Source organism: Labrus mixtus, chromosome 13 (assembly GCF_963584025.1).
Source record: "Labrus mixtus chromosome 13, fLabMix1.1, whole genome shotgun sequence".
NCBI classification, from domain to species: Eukaryota; Metazoa; Chordata; class Actinopteri; order Labriformes; family Labridae; genus Labrus; species Labrus mixtus.
This window is the reverse complement of record NC_083624.1, coordinates 18,533,179-18,553,166: the sequence shown is the minus strand read 5'-3', so window position 1 is coordinate 18,553,166 and position 19,988 is coordinate 18,533,179.

The window sequence follows — 19,988 nt, the reverse complement described above, 5'->3', positions numbered from 1 at the left end:
CATCTGCACCATGACGTGTCATCTCCACTCCAGCATCTCTGAGAACACAGTAGCCTAACAATAAAGACATGGCACATCAGAACCTATTGGCTAACATCTTATGACAACACAGCCTCTGGGAGGAAGGTCCAACTTTCAGGGGTAGCCAGCGGTTAGCGATAAAGGACCTCTGGCCAAGACGTCTTTGACCTTTCATTGCCTTTGCATACAGCAACTTCTTCAGACTATCGCCGATGGGATCCAGGATTGCTACATGGTGGATGTGCTTCCTCCACTGCCCTCCATATGGACTGTTTTCCTGCATGCAGCCTGTGGATGATACTAAGGAGAACAAATGGAAACCAGAACAGTTCCCATACCAGAATCGGGTCCCAATGAGACAAACAGAAACGGTCATGAAAGACAAATTAAAATCGCAGAAAAGCAACTTCCCAAAAGTGGGTGGAAGTGAAAGGAGTGAAAATCCTGGCAGCAGAGTTTAGGATCATCCTCAGTGGGGCATTACAGAAGTCTAATGGACTGGTTCTGAAGGCAGAGGTAACAGTTTCCAGATGTTTGAAGAGGGAAATGATCTAATCCCTGAAATGTTTCTGACATGATAACAGCGGGACTGAAACACTGATTTATCATCTTTGTCTTAAGCGACGTTCTATCTTCCAAAATGACCAAAATTCATCTTCAATGTACCTGATGTTCATTTGTAGCAGGACGAGTATGAAGCAGGTAAACAGTTAAACACCACAGTATCACTGTAAATTGCGTCTCACAGCTTCAGGAGCAACATGTCCTCACTTCCTTGAGTTTAAAATCAATGCATGACTCATGCCTCGGATCTTTACTTGTTGTGATGGTAAACAAGGCGTGCTTATCTGTCTGCTACAAACGTGATGTAAGATGTAGGGAAAACTGTCCAGACCCATTACACTAATCACACATCAGCTCCGGCCGAGAAGGTGAAATCTCGGGCCCCTTTAGTTCTGTTCAATTAAACCGCCGCAGCTCGTAAAACGAAGCAATCAAACGGAGGATCGATAGCGGCCCAGAGCTTGTCTCGCCACGCCCAGGCACACGACTATCGGGCCGGTAAATCAGCGCTCGTGTGTGCATGTGTTTGGAGAAGATGGAGAAAAAAGAGTGAAGGGATGATGCCACCGATCCTCTGCACGAGCCGGGAGTGTCGTCTCTCTCTCTCTCTCTCTCTCATTTTCCGAAAGAGAGTCAGGCTGATAAAGAGCCGCAGCTCCAGAGATGAAGGACAGGCCGACCCTTAGCTGCTCACACGCGTGCACACACACACACACACACACACACACACGCACATGCACAGACACACACACACGCACACACACATAAACACACACACACACTCATTTCCACATTAACATTAACCCCGGCACCATTACCACTGTGAAGTGCTATTAAGAGGCAGACGCGAGGCCGAGGGGAGCAGATATTACTAAAGTGTCTCCTCCTCTCAGTCTGCAGCTCATCATGACTCTCCTCTGACAGGGGAGGAAAACCAGCTGGAAGGAGACGGGCAACCGAGCACGGGCAATTAAATGGACCTGATTCTATCCATTAATTATATTGGGGTTTTTAAATTGCCATATTATTTCCAGTTTAATTAAGAATTTGTGTCTTAGATGCACCTTGAGGAGAAGCCTTTTTGTTTGCACGTCTCTCTAAATCGCAGCTCACAAAGGTACAAAGGACTGTCAGTGCGAGACAGAGGGGAGATTAACTTTGAAGATTTGAATATATCGGTCCAGAAAAAGAGTCAAATGTTGACAATAAAGGAGATGGAGATCATCTGTTTTCATTTAAATGTCACATGTAATGCAAAAGTGAAAAATCCTGCAGTTCATCGAGTGTCCACTGAACCACAGCTGATACAATAAATCGATCAATAACATTAGTCTCCTTTCCTCCTCGACCTTTAGCGCTATTTGGCAAGTTTTTTGCAATTTCTTTCAGATAAAAAAACCAAAACAATTTAAAGGCAGGTAGAGGAGCACTGAGGGAATGCTACTTTCAAAATCATGCTAGTTTTAGAAAACTACCAAGCCTGCCTTTTCCTAATAATTCAGAGTGTTGAATTCAAGCTGTTTTGTAGAATACCCTGGTTCTGGGCCCCCCCTGGTCTTCGACTCCTCTCTGCCCTCTCGGAATGAACTCGTGCAGCCTGAAGACTTCTGCTAATCAAATCAGAAGGACTAGTTAGTTTTATCTGCTTTTAAATCTAGTCAGTGTTTATAAGTCTTAATGCTCCCTCTATCTCCCTCCCTTTCCACCGACTCCCCCGGTCTGTAGATGTGTTCCATACCGTCAATAATCAGAGATCAGGCGTGTCTCTGGGTACATAAATATTAAACCCGATGTTTATGTCTTCATCAGGAGGCAGGTGGCGCTGCTGAAGATCAATAAACACCACCTAAACAGAATCTTCATGTCATCATTTACGCTAACGGGCTGCCGGTGTGTAGTCGTCTGACATCTCACCTCAGTAAACACGAGCTCCATGTGGAAGTGATCAAAGTAACATGAAGAGCAGAGCAGGAACACAAACACGCTCACTTTTACTCCTAATGAGATGTCGACGAGCACTCGGAGACGATGAGTCCTCTGAAGCTTTTGTGTTGGTGCAGGAGACACAAAAACTAAGGATCATATATCTGAATTCTGCCTTCTTTAAATCACTTGACGTTTCCTAAACTACAGATGTTACCTTTGCTTGTAACACAAAGATCGAGAATACAATATAACACAACATACAGACTCCCGATCGTCTATCCTTTCAATGTGTCAACATTAGGTCAAACAGGCACCAAATGAACAACAGATCAGCCTGGGATCTTGTGAACATGCAGGTACACACATCAGCTCAGACATCCCTCTCCCCAGCAGAGTTTCTGGGCTGATTTCTTTCTTTCTTCTAAATTTGAGTCAGCATTACAGACACGGACTTACAATGTGTTTAAATTACAAAATATATCAACCAAGTTTTGTGCTAAAATAAGAAATATTATGATTGGCTATTTGCCTAATCAGAGACAGGACTTACAAGTCAACTATTGTGGTTATGTTCAACAGACTAATGGAAGTACTTCTAGTTGTGAAAAAATACTTTGCTCTCTTCATAAAAATGTCCAAGTCAAAACCATGTCTGACTTGAAATGGACTTAATTACCAGTAAATGCATTTTTGCAAGTTAGACAGCGTACAAGCGTTTTCTCAGTATTTAAAAATTATGAATTTGCACAAACACCTTTGTTTTTGAGTCCCTGAAGAGTCAAGCTAAGATTTATATGTTTCAAAATTGTGTTACTTACAAGTACATATCATTACTGGTAATGAAAGGGTCAATAAAATGTAATTAATTTGCATGCGTGTGCATACAAACATCATGCCCTCCCTGCATAAGTCAGTGCCACACGTGGGCCACCCCAAAACATCTGGACACGCCCCTGGATATCAGGAAATATATCAAGATGTAGGCATGTCATCCAAGATCTTCATTTAAGGAAGCTCTCTGCAACAGACACAAACTGTCTATAACCCAAATAGTGATGGATCACCTGAGTGATGTTGTTTACCCTCTTGATAATATGAATTCTTATCCTGACCTTGATCCTAGTTTCACAAATAAATGTGTCTTTTCTTAAATTAGGTGACCACACACACAAACACACACTCTAACACATTAACACACACACACACACACACACCCACACACACAGAGCTGAAACATGTGCGACACCACAGAGACAAAGGCCTGTTTGTGTTCTAGTTAAAACCAATGTATGATGTCACAACAACCTTAAAAATACAAACAGAAGTATCAATGTTCTCCTCCTCTGCTGTCACGTCCATTTTTTTTGTATAAATACGTCTCTCATGTTTTATTATGTTTAGTTTTTTAAAAAAGCAGCAGAACGAAGATTCTCAGGAAGAGGAGACGTCAAAAACAGTTACCTTCACTGAAGTGTAATATTTGTGTCTCGTTCCAGGCGGCACCACCCAGCGGGGCGGTGGGCGGTGGGAGTGGGGGGGGGGGCCTGCCTGAAGATCACTTTTTTATTATTTAGTCTCAAAACACATTTGTCAGTCAAGCAAGTGTGGATACAAAGACGAGCTGTTAGGAGACACCCGTGTAACCTTCCTTCCTGTGAGTAACCAACGCAAACAAACAGTCTGAGGTTACGGAGACGACAGCGTCCCGTCTGATCTCATGAGTGAAGGCCTGAAGAATGCAACGCTGCATTCCTCCATGTTTTCCTCTCTCATTAAAACAAATTAACCAAGTATGGGTGTTTAAGCTGCTTTCCACTGCTCTGTAAACTCTCCCTGTCATTAAAGCTGCATCGTGCTCACCTTGTTTGTTTTGTACATGTGTTTGAGCTGCTCCAGCCTCACTGACGGCACACCGGCGTTTGCTCGGCGTTAATTCTGAGCCGCCGTCGACATCAAAGCCGTCATTTTGCAATAATGTGTGAAAGGCTCTGCATGCGTCTGCAGCCTGCTGCTGTCAGCTGTTGGACGGTTTCGCCTCGAGGTTTCTGTGTGTCTGCAACGTCTCTGATTTGGAGGCTTCTGTCCTCAATCCAGCCGGTAAGAATGAAGGAGCGTGTGTGTGTGTGTGTGTGTGTGTGTGTGTGTGTGTGTGTGTGTGTGTGTGTGTGTGTGTGTGTGTGTGTGTGTGTGTGTGTGTGTGTGTGTGTGTGTGTGTGTGTGTGTGTGTGTGTGCTACTTAAGGAGCGATGGTTGGAGAGCTCGCACTGGCAGGTTGCTGTTGTAATTGTCGTGTAAACATATTTGCTTTGGTGTTCTCGTCTGTGACAATAAACAGGAGGAACATGCACAGAAAGTATAATTCACTTTATCAGTGTTTGGAGAGCGAAGCACTGTTTTGTTTTGTTTTGTGTGCTCTGCGACGGCAGGACAGGCTGACTTTAAAAAGAAGCAGTGACATGATGTAATAAAGACTCTCAGCTTTAATTAGAGGCTCATGTTGTACAGAAGCCCTGAGAGGGAAACGAGTGATCATCTCAGTCCGATTTAAAATATTCATCGGTTCTGTTTCTACAATTTAAAACCCGTGATAATACATTGTTGCTATTCTGAACATGATTTTATTATTGAATTTATATTGTAAGAAATGTGAAAGTCATTCTTATCCTTAAAGGCTTTATATGCGATTTTTCACACTTAAATATAATAGAAATCAAGTATATCCTCTGAAAATAACTGAGTGAGTAATGACTGTCTACAATGGTTGTAACACCCGAGTCCCACTGTCTGTGATGTTTTCAGAGTTTTTTTTCTGTATGTTTACATAGCCGGCCCGACGGATGACTCCTCCCCTCGTGTATAAAAGTTGTTTAAATGAGGGACTAGAGAAAAGAAGAATAACATACTGTACTCACTGCTTAACTGTGTTTCTAGATCACGCTTATTTCAGGTAAATTTACATGCAGTGTGAAGATACGAGCATAATAAAGATCGCTAGCATTAGCATGCTAACCCACAATGCACCGCAAGTTGTTTTGGTTTCATTCTGGTGCTCAAGGGCGACATCTGCTGGATCAAAAAATCGCATATAAAGCCTTTAAAGATAGAGTCAGCAGCTTTTTCCTACAAAATAAAATACAGACTTATGCAAATGTAATGTTGCACAATCCTCCCTTCAATTTCAATTTGTAATCAATAAATTGTATGCATTATTTTGTTGATGTATGTAAATAACCAAAGCTGTCATTTACATGTTTTTGTTGCTTTGGTGTCGGATTTTATAGGATATCATAGCTACCAACTGAGATCTCACATTTCAGATTCTTAAAGAGAGAGTCAGCAGCTTTTTCCTTCAAAATAATATACAGATTTATCCTAAAGTCAAGCTGCTCCATCATCCCTTCTTGGCCTCCATACATGTGTGGTGCTGACTGTGTCTGCAGAGACCCTGTCCTCTGACTGGATTTTACTGTTCTGGGTCGTTCTGGTTGACTCAGGATGTTTGTGGGCGGGGAGCTGGTGTGTTTCCTCCAGCCAATGCTGAGGTAATGAGTGGAGTCCATTACACTATTATCACTTTACCTACTCAGTATTCGTCTACTGCATATAGTTCTGTTGAAAGTTGTTACTTTATCTATTTTTTTATTTTAATTTTTGTAATTAATTTAATATTTTTGGTTGACATTTGTAGTCTACCTTGCACCGTCTGTGTACCTTTGAATTGACCCCTTGGGACAAATAACGTTTTTAAAATTTAATACAATACAATTCAGTGATTGGACAAGATTCAAACCAGAGAATATGACGAACATGTATGTGGCGGCAAAGAAAAAATAATCACAGTGAGGCAAAATGGGAAGTAGATAAAGCTCGTTCTAAAACGAGGGTGAACCTTGTGTTGTCTTTTACCCGTGGACGTGGAGTTGGTCTGCTTCCTGTTGGACAGGCAGGTGACAAACACCGGCGGTTAGCTTGTGCTAGCGTGTGTTAGCTTAAAGTGAAGCTTAAAGCAGTAAACGTACACACTACGTCCTGCAGGGAGTGAGAGCTTCTGGTGGCAATGAGCCCAGGAGGAGGGGTCCAGTTTGAATGTTGTGTTTACAAACTGCAATGAAAAATGCTACTGACTCCACCTTTAACCTCGAGTTACAACAATAACAGCATGACTCACAATCAGTCGTCCACTTAAAGTCTGATCGCTCCCAGTTCAACATGGAGCTCTGCTGACTTTCTCTAAACTTGGCAAGAAAGCTAACTGTCCCTCGTTTACTTCCATACATGAGAATTTCTCCTTTTTTCCATGTGAAAGTGCACTTTTTCACTTCCAACGTTCCACAGCTTTTATGACACTCTTCCTGCTATTTTGAAGTGGACTGTGAGACCGTGTTTACTCAGGGCAGCGGCAGGGAAAAAGAAGCGGATGTGTGTGACGGGGAGGTGGAGGGAGGGTCTTGTGACCTGTCAATCACAGGACAACTGCTCTGATAATCCTGTGACTCAGCTGTGGGTGCATTTACAGCGGGAAGTGTGATGGGGAGTGTGTGTGTGTGTGTGTGTGTGTGTGTGTGTGTGTGTGTGTGTGTGTGTGTGTGTGTGTGTGTGTGTGTGTGTGTGTGTGTGTGTGTGTGTGTGTGTGTGTGTGTGTGTGTGTGTGTGTGTCTGGGGATGGAGACCCCATTAGGCTGAGCGGCTGCTACTTTGCAGAGGCTAATGGTGAAGCTAATACAATTAAGTGTAAAGTGTGTGTGTGTGTGTGGGAGAGGAGGGGTGTTATTACAGAGAGAGGGCGACACAGGAAACAAGAGGAAGGTTGGCACAATGGAGCCGGGTCGCCGTGGTGATTGTCATTTCTGGCCACCAACATCACGCCTTCATATTCACAATAGACTGCATCCGCTCTGCTGGCAGCTGCTCCATGTGAACCTGTATATGAATCCTAAATCTGCCGTTCGACAAGGTCTCAAAACTGGATAACTTTGAAAACACAGAGGTTTAGAACTGAATGGGGAAAGACTGCCTTTAGTGCACCCATTATATGGAATGACCTTCAGAGGATAGCTAAGTTGCCCTCTCTTGTTTAATTCAGCGTTTTTAAAGACCTCGTGTCCAAACTACCTCAGGAAGGAAATTGCAACTGTTTCACAATGTGAATTCATTTAAATGGACATGGTGTGAATATGTGTTTCAGTGTCTAGATGCTATTATTGTTAACTGTTAATATGTTTATATTTGTGCTGTTTCTATCTTTGTATTGCTGCAGGGCACCCCTGGAAAAGAGACCTCGGTCTCAGTGGGTCCTCCCTGCTAAAATAAAGGATAAATAAAAACAATATGAACCAGTAAACTGACGAGAATGTCTCCAAATGCAGAGCAGGGAAAAAAAAGCCGGGCTGAATGCAGACAGAAATACTTGAGAATGAAAATCTAACTTCACTAGTACCTCACAGGAGGAGTAGTAGTAGTGGCAACTGCAGCTGCACCATCCAAAATTTTCCATTTATATTCAGCGGCAGACAGACGGCAGAGAGAAAATGTGTGAGTGGAGGAGCAGAAGAAATGTAGCGCCAGTCAAGCTTAAGTCTGCTGGAAGACCCGGGCCCGTATGAGCACATTTCATTTTCCATGCATAAGATATTGCAGAAGTGTGTTTGTACAGCGCAGACTGTACCACTTCCCTTCCTCACTCTATTACTTGTGGTCGTCCACGGAATCAGAAAAGATCGCCGGACTCCAGGTTCAGGCCTGAGTTCCAGCACTTCTGCATGTTTAGCTTTTCAGCAGCACGGACATCTGAACGAGTAAAATTAGATTACAGGAAAGGTGTCAGGAAAGTGTTTCAGAAACTGTAACTTCCTTTTTTTCCCCTCTTCATTTGCTGTGTTTCTTATTTCTCTTTTTGATGTTTAAGAAATTATTCAGGTCTGGTTTCTTCAACAGCGGACTTCTGTCTTTGAGCTCTGACTAACTAAAGTTAAATAAAGACCAGACCGGAGGAGGCAGCATCACACACACAAGGAGAATCTTAACAGATCTTTGTTCTCTATAATCTCAAGATATAAAAGTCATGGCACATCACATGCTACAGGTTTTTAGGAGGAGGAACGCACCACCTCACGTAACCTCATGTACACAAAGGAGCCGGCGGTTAAATTAGCGATGATAATGCTCTGAGCAGAGAGGAAAAAAAAAACATTTCTTTTGGGTGAAGAAATGTCTGGGGAGATGAGGACAACATGTATCGTGTGTTCTTCAGTGAGAGTTGGAGCTCAGATTGTAACTGTCAAATACATTACAGGTGTGCAGTATTACCCTCCTCCCTCTTCCTTCACGGTTATTGTAGTCACACACGACTCATGATGTTATCTGTAAGGCTTTCTTCCACCTCAAAGGTCATAGAGAAAGTTGTTCAATAAGTGGAAATAGTCGCCATTGTTCCTGTAAGCGAAGTGAGTGAAAACATTCATCTCGGTATAGCTGTGAAGTCTGCGTTTATGTTTTAGATCTGACAAGAAAGTATTTAAAAAACATTTTCAAGTCAAATAAAATCGTGCAAAGCGTGAGCTGAAAGTCAAGAACAGAGTAGAGGACAGGTAGATTGTGTTTCATATCATGCATGTGTTTACATGAAAGAGCTTCATGATTTGAAAACAACAGTATGATCTTGTGATGTCCGTTAAGAGTGTCTCAGTTCCCAGACTCCACTTTCATGTTTCACAATGTGTGTGTGTGTGTGTGTGTGTGTGTGTGTGTGTGTGTGTGTGTGTGTGTGTGTGTGCAGGTCAGGTTTGTGGGAACGCTGTGTCTCAACGCAGCAGGAAACAGGAAGTACTTCAGTTAAATTTCATTTTCATTTGGTTAATCCTCCGTCTGCAGTTATGTTAAATAGCTGGCGTGGTTGTGTGACTCAGAACAAACACTTCAGAGACAGGAAGAGGTGAAGACATGAGGAACTTTGAGCAACATCACATGTCAAACCTTTGACACATGATGATGACTGCTGACAGCACATCATTCCTCTCATATGATTTAAACTCTCCGTTCTCTCCCTCGTTTCCATGTCGAACAGAGTCTCTGTTTCCACGTCGGTTCGGAGCTACTGAAAGGTTACTTCATCCCCAAAATCTGCAGCGTTCTTCTGTTGTGTTCCAGTGTAATTAACATGGGAGAAATGGTGCTATTTTTAACGAACGCCTCCCACCCCAAAGACACTAACACGCTAATTAGAAGAGACAGCACAAGTTCCAGGCTGTTGGCACATTGGAGCTAAAATCTTGTGCTTTTCACACTCCAAGAAACATTTCCAGAATGCTTTTCTTTTCACTTAACAGCCACAGCTCGCTCTCCGACATGCACAGCCAGGTGATAATGAAACACCTTTACATGGCTGATGATTATTCTTCAGAGGAGCTTTCATTCAATGTGTTTCCAAGACTATTTCTAAGAAAAGATTTTCATGTGCCATCCAGATTGTACTTAATGAGGAGCATCATTTTATTTCCTTTTCTCACTGTTGTGTTATGCTTTTTGCTCTCTAATAGCACCGCATCATCAAATATTTAAAGCTGACCTATTCCGCTATATTTTAGTAAAAAAAAAAAAAAAAAAAAAAAAAAATGCCTTGTAATGGTACTTTGATTGGGCACACTTGGGATTACCTCACAGCCATTACGGCCTGTAATGTGACAGCTGGCTTTAGCAATCTACTGGAGCTATTCAGAACTTTTTTATTAACCCTTTGAGTCCTTCAGACCCCGTTAGAAGTCAAATTAGATCCTTTAAAATGTAGACAAGTTTATGCTATGGTGGTTCTCCTCAGTGAGTCTCGATGGTAGCTACATAGCGCACATAGAGGTGTTGGTGTGTGAATACAGACCCACATCTCGTTTAGCCGCAGGGTTCTTTTGTTCATGGAAAAAACAGATGAACTGGAGAGAACTCCATCAATAACAATTGTCTCCATGACTGAACAGTTTCCACTTATGGATATTTATGACTGAGGGGAAATCAGATATCAGGAACTTACTTTTGTTTCACTGCATGTCCCACAATGCAATTGTTTTTTTCTCTTAAAAATAAGTAAATTATTGTCATACTACCAGGCGGCAGCAACAAATCTCTGCAGCCTCATTGGAGTGTGATGAGATCTGACATGAGGTCATCAGATGAAGATACAGTATTTGTTTACTTCTCTATGTGTCATAATGCATCACATGATAGTAAAGTGCTGGAAGATGCACATTTAGTAAAAACACATTATACTGTGTAGTCATTTCCTTCCCTGTTTTTTTCATGTTTTTCCATATTAAGTGGTGAACCGTGTGTGTGTAACTTAATTCAAAGTGACTGCAATTGAAATGCATTCTCAAGCTATAAATGTTGGAGTCCCACGGTTTGAAAAATGAATGTTGTGTCTTTTTATTTGCAGAGCTCGGACATTTCTCCCCCAGCAGCACCCCTGACACAGCACTCCAGAGCGGCTGATTTTCTATTTGGGGAATAGCGGGGCTGATTAGCAGGTTAGCTGAGTGGCCCCCTGAGTGGGCCGGCAGCTTCTCAGGGACGGGCCCTGCATGGTCTTGGAAATGACTCAGTAAATGTTGCTGTGGGCTTTGATGCTTTAACTGGCGGATGTGTCAGAGCAAATTAAAGGTGAGATGTAACAGGCCTGTCAAGTAGGCCGCCTTTGAATATCATTTGCATGATATTACCACAGACCTTGACCATAGAGAGAAGGAAGGGAGCCCGCAGAGGCATGCAAAGCAAATGTACAGGTGCCAGATCCAACCTTAGTTAGCGTTCTGGGACGCTGAAATGTTGACAGTTGTGGGAAAACAAAATACTGACATTTCCATAGTCTTCTTGTGAAAGAATATAATGTTCTGAGAAATCTGTGCTGTTCTATATTCTCATTTATCCATGAAATGTGACCATATGTGAACCTTAAATGGACAAGAGTCCAAGCCTTGCTCCATTTGCTTTTATATTACAGCGCTCCGCTCGAGTTTCTGAGCACAGCTGCTCTAGGCCCGCCAGGAAATTGCACCTGAGATTGGCCCTGTGGTCTGAGTGGCTTCTAAGCCGCCTCGCAGGTATGAAAGTAAATGACAGAAGCAAAGAAACAGGCTCTCCAGCTCTCTATTTCAACCACGGGCGCGTTTCTCAACGTGCACAAGAATCTCTTGTCCGCCTGCAGCCAATGGTTACCAGAGAAGGTCAGCGAGTCATGTCGTTTATCGGCTGTAGAGTGAAAAATGGAAGTGGGCGTCCATTTTCTTTGGCAACCAGTGCATGTACAAATAAAATCCAAGATCCTCCATCTTTTCTCTTCCCTCTTGTCTCTTACACACTCCATTATTTCCAGTCTCACTCCGCTGTTGCTTTCAAACGACATGGCTTTGGGAAACGTCTGCGCTGTTTTCAGGGAATGAATGAAAGAGCTTGAATTTCACCGATCTGGGCAAGAAATGCAACCGAAATGAATTGCGCACTGGCTTTCATTATGAATTGAGACAGATCAATTCTCTATTTTTCGTCTCCTGGGTTTTCAGGCAGTATGCGAGCAACATATATGTCTTGCTTAGCCGGACCTAAGCCTCGATTTAGAGAGGCAGTAACTGCAGGCTGGAGACCTGCTCATCTGTCAATGCCAAACACCAGAGGAAACATACCTTTAGTGGTAAGTTTTTGGAAAAGGGCCAGCGCTGTTGGCCATGTTGGCGACTCTATCAATTCAATTTCAGGCCTGGAGTCTGTTCAGGCCTGTGGTTGATTTGAGTTATTATCAAGCCATACCTCAACGCTTTTAACAAGCAGATCGGGTCACTTGCTTATAAACTTGATTTTACATGCTAACAGTTGGCACCAAATTCTGCTTATGTGCCAGAAAATTAGATTCAGAGCTTTTAGCTGCACAGAGCTTGGAGCCCAGTTCACCAAAAATAAGGTTAAAATATTTAAAGTCAAATCAGCAGAACATATTGGCTTTAACTTGATTTTCATCACCATCTACCCATTGGTTCTAAATAAATTGATTAAGCACACTTACAGGGTTGTTTATTGAAAGGGCCAACTGACATATAGACCTCAGAGCTCCAAAGTCTGACCCTTCAGGTCTTTTGTGCAACAGCTCACTGAGACCCGTATTTACCTTTAATGTTGGGCTGCAGGCTGTGGTTGCTGTAGTAACACTGAAGGGGAAAAGATAGGAGTTAGGTGACAAAGTGGAGCAATAGGAAAACAATAAAGTGCATTTGAGACGGTGGTTACGGGTGTTGGATTGATCCAACAACCTCATGGATGTTACATGCATTGAGTTATGGCATGCCACTTACTCTGAAGATGTGTGACCGCGACCGAGCCTTTCACCATGACAGATCAGTCATACTCGCCATTGTTTATATGGAAACATATAAGAGAGTAATATGTTGACCCTCAGTGCCAAACCATGGAGGAAGTTTTAACTGAGCAAAACAGCTTAGTATAAAAGTGAGAGGGGAAGGGACAAAAAATAAAATCTGTGCAGTACAACAACATGAAGTAAAGCTCCAGTGTGCAACAGTTGATTTGGGTCAATTTTGCGACCCCTGTGACAAAGCGCTACGTCGTATCTCTTTACTGATCTCGTGCTGTACAAGCCTTAATCATTTTAAATGACATTACATTTCCCCCTGATGACTTTTAACCGTCAAATATCCAACTAACTCTTAATCTTCACTTTGGTAAACGTAAACAACGGCAGTTAAACTCTGCTAACTGTAAGTTACTTTCTGTCACAAATCAAGTGAAAAAATGTAAAGAAATAATACATTTTCTTAAGGCTTAAGGCTTCAGTGTTCATCTCAGTCTGTTTAATATCCAGTGACAAACTCCTCACAGAAGGTTTATGTAACATTACAGGTCTTTGAGAGGTCTTAAGACGATTTAAAAATGTGTTTGTAAAAATCAAAATCTTTGGACCAAAGCGTTCCCTGCTGCTCCGCTGGCTTCAACACAATCTGCTGAAATACTGCGTTTACTGTTGAAAGAGCTCAGGTGGAAAATGTTCCACTTTTTCCATTGTTGAGACGGACAGGTATTTAAAATGCCATGGTAGGGTTTGATATGCCAGAAGTGTCACGTCAGCCGACCTGCTGTAGTCTGCAGGCTCAGAGATGCCTGAGCTGCAGCGGTGCCCTTGAGAAGTGCTCTTAAAAATAGCGGCCGTCAAAGTATGCAGCTGTATAATTGGAATATTAGATAAACTCAAAGAAATGTGAGTTATGACAACCGCCTTGAAGAGGAGGCCATAAACCCCCCTCGCAGCCGGAGGGTGCGGTATAAAGGGAGGTGGAGGAAGAGGGATGGGGGGAGGAGAAGGAGTGATATATCTCCTGTCCTTCCCAGCTCTGATTTTCCACAGTGATTGGAGGCCCTCCACAAATGATGAGGGAGGCAGCTGTGAGAGCGCAGAGGCTCCGCAGGTTCAGGGCAAAGTCAACACCGTCCAATCCCTCTAAACCCTCACACGGCTCACCGCAGAGCAGCAAGCCAAAATAAAGCCAGGCGTGTGTGTCTGTGTGTGAGAGCGAAAGAAAGCGAGAGCATGTGTGTGTATTAATATATATCAGAGTATTTCCCAGCGCCTGTGAGCCTGCTCACTCACTCCTGATCTGTGACTGTGTGGGCGAGCAATGAATGTGTGTCCTCTCATTTTTTGATGTACAACCTGTGGCTTGATATTTGCACCTGTGGCATGCACTTTTTCTGCGGGACATTGGAACATTTTAATCCCTTCAAATCCCTCACTCTGTGTGCATGTACTTCCTGTGTTACTCTCTGGATGTTCAGACTCTGTGGAAGTGTGAGTGCATGACTGACCACAGCATGGATTTTCATGTAGCGATTAATTCAAGAAAACACTCCATCTTTACCCAATTTGGACACATTTGATGGACGAGGATATTGGCTTTATAAAAGTCCAAAAAAAAAGGCTCCATAATTTCCTGAAACAGTTAGCTAGTGGAAGTTTAAGCAAATATCACTCATGAGCGGAAGAGTGCAACATTTGATACTACTCAAGCTGCAAATTAATACAAATCAGGTTGTGCTGAATATCTGGGGAAATGTAAAGTTCTGTTTGTGTATTGTCATGTAGCAACATATAACACAGTGCAAAAACAGGGCAGCTTTATTGGATAGGACAGCTGAAAGGAAACAGGAAGTGTTGGGAGGAGAGAGAGGGGGATGACATGCAGCAAAGGGCAAAGGTCGGATTCGAGCCCAGTGCCGCTGTGATGAGGACTGTAGCCTCCGTACATGGGGCGTCCCAACATAACCACAAGGTGACCGGCATCCCTTAACCCCCAATCCCCACATACTCTGTGTGTGAACGACGTTCAATCACACATTAATCAACGGTCAGTTGAGTGAAATGTTCAGTAATGGAATCTATGAATCAGTCGCACACAAAAGATTGATAAGAATATTTGAATGTTTTTTTACTCCGGTCATGAAAAAAACAGAGTAATTGTTTTGACATACTCACCTCAAAGGTAACTTGAGGTTTCTTGAGGTTTCATCACTTGTCAAAACCAACTGACGGCTATCAATCAGATACGTGTTCTGTATGAATTTCATTTTAATCTGATGGACTTAACTGTGTGAATTCCTGGTTAAGAAAGGTCCGCAAGTTTAACGTGATACCAGAGGCAGAGAGTCTGAGACCTTTTCATCTTAGCATCCTTTTTTCTTTTTTAATTATCCTTCTGGATTGTACTACCAGTTGCAGATGGAGACATGCAGCGTGCTGTCTTGTGTGTGGAAAGTTCTCTGGATGCTCCCTGAGTGAACAGACGAGACACACAGTCTGATTGGAGACGAGCGGCCTTTCTCTAATCAGCTCTCTATTCTCTGCTCGTCTTCTGTTTCCAGGGCCGTGGTTGACCGTCCACGGAGATCCACTCAGAAAAAGACAAGATAATGATTTCATTGTTAAAAAGACGAAATAATTTCAAGTTCAAATGTTCTTCTTTATTGTCTAAGTGCTCTTTTCAAACTACATCGCTTAAGATCGATTAAAGCATCTCTTCTCAGATTTCCTACAGTTGATAATATAAAGCACTTTTCATGAACTCAAAGACACTGTACATTTAAAAAAATAAAGACAGAAAGATCAGAACACTAAGAACAACCTAAAAAGACAACAACATAGAAGTCACAGATAATCAGAACATCACAATCATACATTAAAAGCTTGTTTGAAGAGGTGAGTCTTGATCAGGGATTTGAATGTAGACGGGGTCAGTGCAGTGTTGAATGTGTGTGGTGAGGTGAGGGAGTTCCAGAGGGAGGGGGCAGCTATGGAGAAGGCTCTGTCCCCCCCAAAGGGTTCTGTGATTTGTTCTAAGTCGGGGAGAACGGAGGCTGCGTGAAGGAGTGTGACGGTGGAGGAGAGCCGTGAAGTAGGAGGGGGCCTGGTGGTTGAGGGCTTTTAAAATGGATACGGTACGGGACAGGGAGCCAGTGGAGATTTTGCAGAGTTCTGGATGTATTGGAGTTTATTGAGGACTTTGGATGATGTGCTGTAAAAGAAACTATTGCATTAATCGAGTCTGGGTGTGATGAATGCATTGGTTCTACCATTAGCAGGAGCAACAAACCGGAGTAGCTGAAACTCCCCATTCCCCTGTCCTGGGAAAACGTACGGTCAGCAGGGTATGCTTTACGTCCTTTCTGTGACTGAAAAGTAGCTGGCATGGCCGCTTGTAACCAGACACAAAACAATGCACCATGTGAATCAAAAAGACCAAGATGATAACAGCCAAATCTAAAACTAAAGGCTTAAAAGGGGAGGTTCACACACCTCAGTTAAAAAGGCGACTACATTCACTTATTCTTATAAAGCCCGTGATCTTGGTTCATTTTAAAGACAGCTCAATAATCATAAAGGAGTGAGGTAGGGGTTTACAGTTTGTTCATTGTGTTTACCGAGCCAGTTGAAGCGGCGCAAACTTTACATTCAGACGACCCCTCGATGCTCTGAATGTAATGTGGATATGCCCGACTGATTAAGACCCCCTGCAATGTCTGCTTTCACCACCAGCCAAACACAGATACATGACAAAAAGTGCACGATAATGAGATGATACCTTCAATTTAAAACTTACAGCCATGTATTTTGTATCTTAGTGAGTGACTGATTTCATATTGTGCTGGAACATACTTTCAGACAATAAGTGGAAAATCCCTTGAAGTCAATATTGTGTGCAACAGACCTCATGTTTCTTCAGTCATCTCCACCACAGGTCTGACCACATCTGCAGCCATGTCTATTGTCTTTTGGATTGTGGATGCACTTGGTGGAAAGTGTTTGGATCACTCATCAGTGAGAAGGGGAAATAAATACTCTGGGAATGGATCACGGCATGAAGCAAACAAAGGAGTAAAAACCCAAGCCGAGGTTGTCTGTCACTGGGTCTCCTCTTGGATACAGAAGTTAAACAAATAATGTGGTTAAAAATTAAAAAAAAAAAAAAAAAAAAAAACCTTCAAGGAAGGGACAACATTGCAAAATATTCAGGTGTTTATCATCCACTTTACCTACAACGATATGAAGTTCATTTTCTGTAGTCTTATGGGTTCAGAAAAGTCCCTACTTGTAAAAAATGTATCTTTAAAACTCATGTACAGTCTAATTTAAAGGAATGGATATCAAATCAGAAAGATCTCGTCACAGTTTTAATTCACTTTCAGAAATTTGAGGACTGTCGGGATGATATCTAAAACCCCCCACTCGGAGCTTACAGGTGGATGCTGAGGTGATCATGGTAGGGCTGAGTGAGAGTGCAGTACTGCTGCAGGTCAGAGCTGGTAATGACAGAGCAGAGAGGGAGCTTAAATAGACTGCCAAATGGCAGGAGGTGTTGTCAGGTGATGGTGGATAATGACGCTGATGTCAAGTGTGGAATCAGAGCAGTTCGAGTTGTCGACCTGAACTAGCTCATAGTCGACGCCATTAAGTTGAAGTCTAACCATTTTGAATAATTTAAACATTATTCACATCGATGTGTTTGCTTCTTTATAGTCACATTTAATGTTTTCATGATGCAGCGGCTTGATGATTGTGCTTTTACCTCAAAATATGACAATCTAGGTACCCATGTGGCATCAGATATGCATGTAGAGGGCTCCAGATAGAAACTCAAAAATACACTATGAGATGAGTCATTTGACTAAATGTGTGAAGGAGTTCTTAGCAAGTGTTTTTTTTTGTATGGAAGAATATACCTTTTTTTTTTCACAAGCTTAGAACAACATTATATTTGCTAATCACGGCTTGTTTTTTTCACCCTGTGACACTTCAGCAGAGAATAATACCACTGTGTGTGTGTACCTATGTCTACAAGTAGAGAAAAAAAAGAACCCTGCATGGGCACTCATCTCTTCACCCTCGATCGTTCACGCTTCACTGCAAAGTCAGAGGTCTAATTATGCATTTGAGCGTGAGAGTTTAATTTGCACTTTTCATTTGGAGTGATTGGCACTCGTCTAAGTTATTCTGAATGCTGTTTAACTAGAGGGGGAGGAGGGCGGCAGGCAGTGGGCTCCATCACTGTGCCACTCCACTCACCCCAGTTATTCATGTTCCAACTAAACGTACATTCCTGTCTCTGCAAACCTGAGTGGGCCGCAGTAAAAGGCCTCATGTTCAATTCAGAGGGTTTGTGTGCGCGTGTGTGTGTGTGTGTGTGTGTGTGTGAGGGAGGAGGTCTTGCAACAAATTGTCCTTTTACCTCCATGCTGCTTTGAATTCAACATTACCATCCGGTGTAATGCGTTTGCTCGTGGGTGCGGGCTGAAAACATTTTACCTGACACCGGGAGACAGAGATGGAATTCCCAGCATTCCTGTTGTGAGGGCGAGGCCTCCCCCTAAGGTGCCAGCAGGGGCAAGAGTGTCAGAGCTAAAGAAACATAGAAAGAAACACAAAAAAGTCTGATTAAAATGCATGACTGCACAGTATCAGTCGAGATATCAGCATGCTCACTCGGGCAACACACACACACACACACACACACACACACACTGCTGCCTCAACCCACCTGCACTTTCTGCACACGCTGCATCCACACATCCTCTTTCCTTCTTCGTCCTTTTCTCTCCTTCTGTTTGAACTTGTTTGCAACATTCCTGAAACAATAACTCATTTTCTCTTTCTCTCTCTCTCTCTCTCTCTCTCTCTCTCTGTCTTTTTTTAAAACCTCACCTTCTCTCCTCCCTCCACCACGGAAAAACTGCAACTTCATCGTTTTCCCTCCTTTGCTCCTCAGCAGATCCCCATGTGGTCAAGCACATAACGGCCGTATTCAGCCCACAGCTGGGCACTTATTACCTTTTGTGTTTTAATTTTCTTCGCACATCTCCGCTCAGACGCAGACATGCACACACAAGACGCCCTAATTAACTAACATATTTTAAAGGGAGGAGGTAAGCAGATGTTAGGGAAACAATTAAGAGCATTGAAATACGCTGCACACAGAGTTTCACAAAGCGCCGCCGACCCCTTCCTAATCCCGCCCGTCTGTCTGTTTTGATGATAGTTAACCGTGTCTCATCTTTTTATAGAGCTCTGCCTCCTCTCTGCATCCCTGTGGGCATGGGGCTGCTCATTTTAAGTGCTAATAATGGAGCCATTTGAAAGCAGTGATTGTCACGTGATGCAGAGGAGTCAGTGATGTGTCAATCAAGCTCTGCGCAGCGGGAGTCAGGAGCAAATGTGACAGAGGAAAGATGTGAAGACCGAATGAGGAAGACAAGAGAAAGTTGGCATGTTTGGCTTTCTTTTTTTTTTGTCCTTGTATTTTTCCATGGAGGGCTTTCTGCTGATTGTGCAGGCTCCTTTTTTAGCGCTGTCCTACTTCACATGCAGGAAGTTGCATCCTCAACCGTGCAGTACACCTGGTCCTGCTGATGCTGCTGGCCTCCGAGCAGCTGTGCAAGGACCTGTCTTTTGTTTGTACATCTCACACCGAGAGTTTCAGAGTCCAGGAGCTGGTGGGGGGTTGTTTAAAATAACTTGGAAGTATTTTACTAGGGCATCTCGAGAAAATCTGATTTGCACAAACATAAAGTTTAGAGACTCGCAAAAGATACAAACAGTTACTTAATTCTTGTCAAAATCAAAAATTAAAATTCTTACCTGTGCAGCCCTCATTCACACACTTCCAACATGGTCTGCAGCCAAATATGACAATCTCGCTGACCCTTAAGTCACAGTGTGGAAGTCCAATTTCACTGACTATCAAGGACCATGGATGGCTCCTTTTGGACCTGAACCCTCGTCTTTCTCATGAACCAAACTAATAAATTGCTATATTTCTAGTTTCTGTACAAGCTTTATTGATTTAGAAAGACTCATGGAACATTGCTTATTTGTTTTCACGAGCACTACAGCTTAATTAGAAAGTCTAGCCCTATGATTTGTATTTATAATCATGAACTCT